Raw genomic sequence first — 6,000 nt, 5'->3', positions numbered from 1 at the left:
AAAAACAAAAAAAACCTGTTCTACATTTTTAACAGAGGATTTTTGTGTATGGTTCTGGATGCCTGAACAAAATGGCCCAGAGAGGAGGCATAGTAATATGGTTAGTGAATATGCTGTCTAAAGAATTGTGTAAGGCAGGCTCTATAATTGTATGGTTGAAGTTTATTTGACATTTGTGCTCTGTAGCTTGTCAGGTGGAACTCCAATAGAGTAAGAGGAATGGAAAAAAAAGTGCCAATATAAATGAATCATCAGAGCAGCTCTCTCATTGTTTTCAGACCAATCTCTAGTTAGYAAGCTGACATATGAAATAGCTTCTYGTTAAACCTTCTGAAATGATGCTTGTGAGAGCCTCATGACCGTGTCACAAATGCAATATATAGGGCTGTCAGGAAAAAAACAATTTTTAAGATGTTCTTGCAGAGTAAAAAAYAGTGTACACAATACATACAGAAAGACTGCAATACAATCACTTATCTCAGTAGACTATACAGACAGCACATCAACATGTTTGTACCTAGCAGCTTGAAAGAATATGAAACTTTTCAATTAAATTGTTGATGTGAAGGAGAATGTTCATGATATCCGCAGAATTGAACATTGCTAAAAATTCTACTGATTGTTCAGAAGTTTCTTTCCCTTGATTATTTTCATCTTGCCATATTTTTGTCTGGAAGATTTTTTTATGTTTATAAGCCCATGCAGTTTTAAATTTTGAATTCTTTAACCCCTTATTTTACACTATATTACATTCTGGTCTTGTGTTACCTTTCATTGGACAGAGATATTTTTGTGTTTACTTTTCAAACAAATACATTTCACTCCTGTTGATTCTCAGCATTTCCTGGCCATCCATTTCTTAGTGGTATGGAATCCTCCAGAGCCAATATTTTCTGTCATCATCCTGCCATACTTTAAATATTGTGCTYTTAAATATTAATTACTCCACTTAAGCAATCAGTAAGACAAAGTTGTTTGTTCTTTTTTTTTTTTTTCAGAAGGCCATAAAACTCACAATATTCTCCACACCTCTGTATTACTATTTTATTAAAACAGAAAATCTCAAATCTGTAGTGATTTTGTTGATTGGTTAGTTGGTTGTTGTTGTTGCTTTGCTTGGCTGTGTTGTGCTTTGTGATTTTTTTTTTCTTGCTTGTTTTTGGTTTTATTTTCTTCCTAAGTGTATGAGTGATTAGTTCTGTGTAGTGATACAAGCAGCTAGTCTTTTATGATTCACAATATGTTTGATGCCTTTTGGAAAAAATTAGTGTTCCACTAATGGCATTAATACCAAAAATCAGAACTGCTGTATTAAYCTGCTCAACTCTCAACCCTTTTTGCATTCATTTATGTTGTTAGCAACAAAAATTGTATCCTCTTTTGTTGTTGACAACTCATGTAAATGCACTACATTTTGCTAGATGTTCATAAGGGTAAGAGGTTGTGCGATTAGAAATAGTAAGTAGTGAATGTTAAAACACTGTGAAAATATTTATCTGAGCTTATAGTTATGATATGCCATCATTTAGATACTTACTTATTATGGATTTGCTTTTATTTTAAATATGAAGAATATTTTTTTCTAACAATGTCAGATGTGACCTGATCTTCTAATTTGTTATTTGCCTCATTTTAGAGAAACATGAGATCACTGGTATTATCAAGATTGATATTCTTTCTATATTGCAAATTCTTTCATTTATGATTTCATTTCCTTATGAACCTCTCTTTGGGATCAGTAGGTACAGCTGACTTGTTAGTGAATTTATTTATTTCAGCAGACAGAAAGACATAAGCTGGAGATTATAGCTGAATGTTTTTTAACATTRAAATAAAACATGATGGCATGTCTGTTCCAGGGACACAGAGAGACTGATAAACCACATGCTCTTTTATTGTATTGGGTGCTTTATATCACCTGTATTTACTCACCTTGGGAAAAGAAAAGATAAGAGTTAACAAGGTACATCCCAACTGCACTTCTTAATTATGGGAAGCATTTTTATTGGTATTACTGACTGTGGGTATAATTAAAATCTATAGCCCCACAACCAAAAACCCTCCCTGATTTCCCTAAACAAAACTCTGCCTAATCTGGCTTTTATTATTATACATCTGTCTTGACTTTAAACCCAGGAGGGAATTTCAAAGTCAACCGATTCTGTAGGCATTCAGGGAAGCTGTGTGGGCTGCATGGTGCATAGAGACAATTTTGCATTCCCTTTTGTCTTAATTATACCATCCTTTTCCTTTTTTTTTTTTTTTTTTTTTTAATTTATTTGTAGCATTTAGTCAGAATTAATTCAGTTCTGCAGCTTTACTTTGTGGTTGTTTCTTTCCTCAGCAACATATTAAGATTTCACTTTCTTTTGCTTTTTGAAAAGACCTGTAAAGTTTTTGCCATTGTTTCAAACACAGTCACATCAGCTTAATTAGGATGCTTAGAGGAAAAGCAAGGCAATTTTTTTTATTAGTAGTAAAGTTACGGTCTGTTCTAGGCATCACATAGTACTAAAACAGAGACTGTAGTTTAGAAATGGCCATTTTAGTATAGATTKATTTAATAACTGAAAACCAGATTTCTTATAAACTTTTAAAAATGCTGTTAAAAATATTAAACAAAAATTATTTTATATGCTGAAGTGAGAAAAATAATACAAGTAAGGTGTCACTCATTACCAATTAATAGCAGAAGAAAAATGTTTGATAATAGATTACTACCTTAGTTTAGAGTTCTTATGAATTTGGGTGAGATCCAACACTTGTGGAAGTGTATTGTAGTAAATTAGGGGTTGTTAACCAGCACCATTTGAGTCTAAGCAGTGGGCTTGTTGTTGGAGTTAAGGCAACTGTAAAATGAAACATCAGTGTTCCTGATACATGGCTGGTGTCTTTGYTCAGTGTGATGAGAATTTACAGCACACACTGGGACCCCCACTGATGAGTCGTGACAGTCGGTGGCTTATTTCTCATCYTGACATTGGGTTTATGGTGAATTGTCAGTGCCTAGAGTCTCATACTGGCAGGAGAATCGCATTCATACTGGTGATTTCTTCCCCACTGTTATGATATTTATGCTTTCACACCTTGCTTTCTCACTGACCTGCAATTCCATGYTATATCTAAGTTTACTACATATAATGAATGCCTTTCACACAAATCATGTTCCAATACTTTTTTCTCTTTGCTACCTCCAAAACCTGTTGTGCCCAGATCTACATCCTTTAAGCTGATAATTTCTCCTTTTTACATTTGTGTGGTCACAGTGTCAGCCCAGCTATCCCACCTGTGCAGTGTCCTCTGTCCCTGCTTAAAAGTCTCCACCTTTGCACCACATCTGTACCTCTTAGCATTGCATCACAGTCACAAAACCATGGCAGCGCCACATGAAGAAGAGAAACAGTGAAAGAAGTTAGCCAATTAGAAAATTAGAATTAGTCAATTAGAAAATTGCTGCTGCAGCAGCAACGAGTAAGCAAAAAAAGCTGCAGGCAATTCAGCAGAAGGTTCAGGCAGAGCAGACCTGKCAACCTTCAGTCTCAAAGCTGTGCAAACTCAGGGTGAACCTGATGGCCTGTCACTGATACAGGGCAATATGTGAGAGCAGGGCACACACTGCCAAACTTGCCAAAGGGCACTAATGAGTGTGGAGTGCTGGCCATGGCTYGTGGAAAGGCCTATTAGGGGTGCAGGGATAATTGGTATGTGTTACACAAGATGGGATTGAAATAGCTGCATCTTTTGGGAGGGTCGGGAGAACTGAAGAAGCTTGTTTCAAAGCAATCATTTAAAAGTCAAATGAAGGTGAATAGAAATATCTTTTCTATCTGCTCTGTGSCTTCCTAGAAACTTAAGAAAATAAACCACACAAAACCTTATTTAAAACATTTTTCTTTATTTACTTGCATSCTCAACTGTGAAACTCCAATATATGTGTTAGTCTCTTTTAACTTTCTGAGTTTTCACCTAAGCAGATAACTCTTCTAAGAGTCTTAGCAGTGTGAAGTATCTTTGAAAGGTGATGTTTGCTGGAGTYAAATCTCTACCCTGCAGCTCAAGAACACTGCTGTTTGCTTCAAAGCAAAGTGATCCAGTTGAGCTGTCATTGCCTAGAGAACTCTGGAAGTCAAGGCCAGGTAGGATGGGACTGAGTAATCTGGTCTAGTGAAAGATGTCCCTKTTTGTGCAATTTAACCATTCTATGGTTCTATGAGTAGGATTCTGGTGAAGAAATGTTGAATAATCCAAGTAATGGAAATGCCACCAGCAAAGAAAGGGTAATTCTAGGAAAAAACAKAGGCTGTATTTAATCTCTTAAAGCATATTTGGAAGTAAGTGTATAGTTTCTCAGGTTTACAGACACAAACCCCTCTAAAGGGATATTTCTCATGCTGCACATTTAATTTGTTGTACATCATAATCTTGAGCTGCTACCACAGAAGAGAAGTGCAATGAAGACTGCTTGCCCTGTATTYTTATTATAGGCACAAGTGAACCACTCACAAAATCAGAATAAATATCTACTCAAGAACTAAATACCAAGTTAACTGAAGGTTGGAATTTCCTATTAGGCTCTCCAAATAGAAAAATAAAGTGCCTGCAAGGAGACTAAAGAGTCTGGTAGCTCCGAGAAAGGGACATCTTTCTTCTATTTACCTGGAAAAAGGAAATAGATTATTTCACATYTCTAGGTTGTACACAGATGAGGCTTTCTTTCTTACCTTGCACCTGCCCAGAGTGTTCCTTTTGCCTGCCAGAAAGGGAGATGGGATATAAGTCCTAGCCATTTTCCATCTCTTGCATTACTTCACTCTTTTTCTCATAGGAAATATCACACTTCATAGAAGTGTCAGACTTCATTCTGTCAACCAAAGCAATAAGGAGAGATTTTACCCCCAAATCACTCAGCATTCAAGGACAAACCAGTCCTAGCTGCCACAAAACCATTTAGTAGAAAATAATATGAAGTAGCAGCTAGAAATAACTTTACAGATAGAGAGATCATTTGTATCTACAGAATCCTAGAGCTTTTCAGAATGGGGCATTAATCTTCAAATAAATAAAGCTATGCAGAGCATCTTGTAGCAATATATAGTGAACTAGTAAGCAGTTATTTTTCTCCAAAAGCATTTAGTTTATGACTTCCAGCTGCTTATTTCTTTACAGCAATAATAGCATGCCAGGCTTTTATTTATGGCTCAGCATGCAGCTTTTAGCTGTTGATAAACAGCTATTAATAATATTTAAGAATAGGCAACCATGTAATATACACATTAGTTTGTGCCAGAGAAAAGGTGGAAATACCAGGCAAGAAGAAAGTGGATTTGTGATAAATGTTTCAGAAAGATYGTCTGAGTTCAAAAAATGAGACTGATTCTGATTTCAGAGTGGTGAGACTATGAATTAACCATATTGGAATATATCACTTTCATTCTCGTGTCAGATCAACAAAAGCAGGTGCATCAATATTGACATAAAACATCATAACAGTGTTACAAACCTGAGACATCGAGAGAAGCTCATAATACTCCAGCCTTAAAATATTATTTTGTCATACCTAGAATGCTTTATGACCTAAACGCTGCATTCTATGACTCATCAAAACCAATAGCATTTAACTTAATTTTGTTTGAAAATAATTCAATCAGAACTTTTGGACATTCTGCAAAAGATGCAGGTAAAATAAATTTGGTCATGTATTTAAAGATCATACACAGAGAAAACAAATGTTCCTGATTTGGTGAAGTTAGATTTTTTTTTCATATGCACATACATAACTAGCCCTCTACATAGATTTCATAGCTGTTTTCTTACTTTTGTTATTTCTAGATGAGAAAGATATACTTCATTAACAACAGGCATCATGTGAAATTTAAAGCATATTAGATAAAGATGAGAAGGAATCTCTTCATAATATGATGGCCAGAATTTTCAGTTTGAATTCTTAGCAGTTCAAGAGACAGAAGTTTCAAGATGGTCTCTGTGAACCAAACAAAATAA

This window comes from Malurus melanocephalus, unplaced genomic scaffold (assembly GCF_030028575.1).
Source record: "Malurus melanocephalus ecotype Western Australia unplaced genomic scaffold, MMel_1.1 scaffold_139, whole genome shotgun sequence".
Classification (NCBI taxonomy): domain Eukaryota; kingdom Metazoa; phylum Chordata; class Aves; order Passeriformes; family Maluridae; genus Malurus; species Malurus melanocephalus.
Note: the sequence above shows the minus strand (reverse complement) of the source record.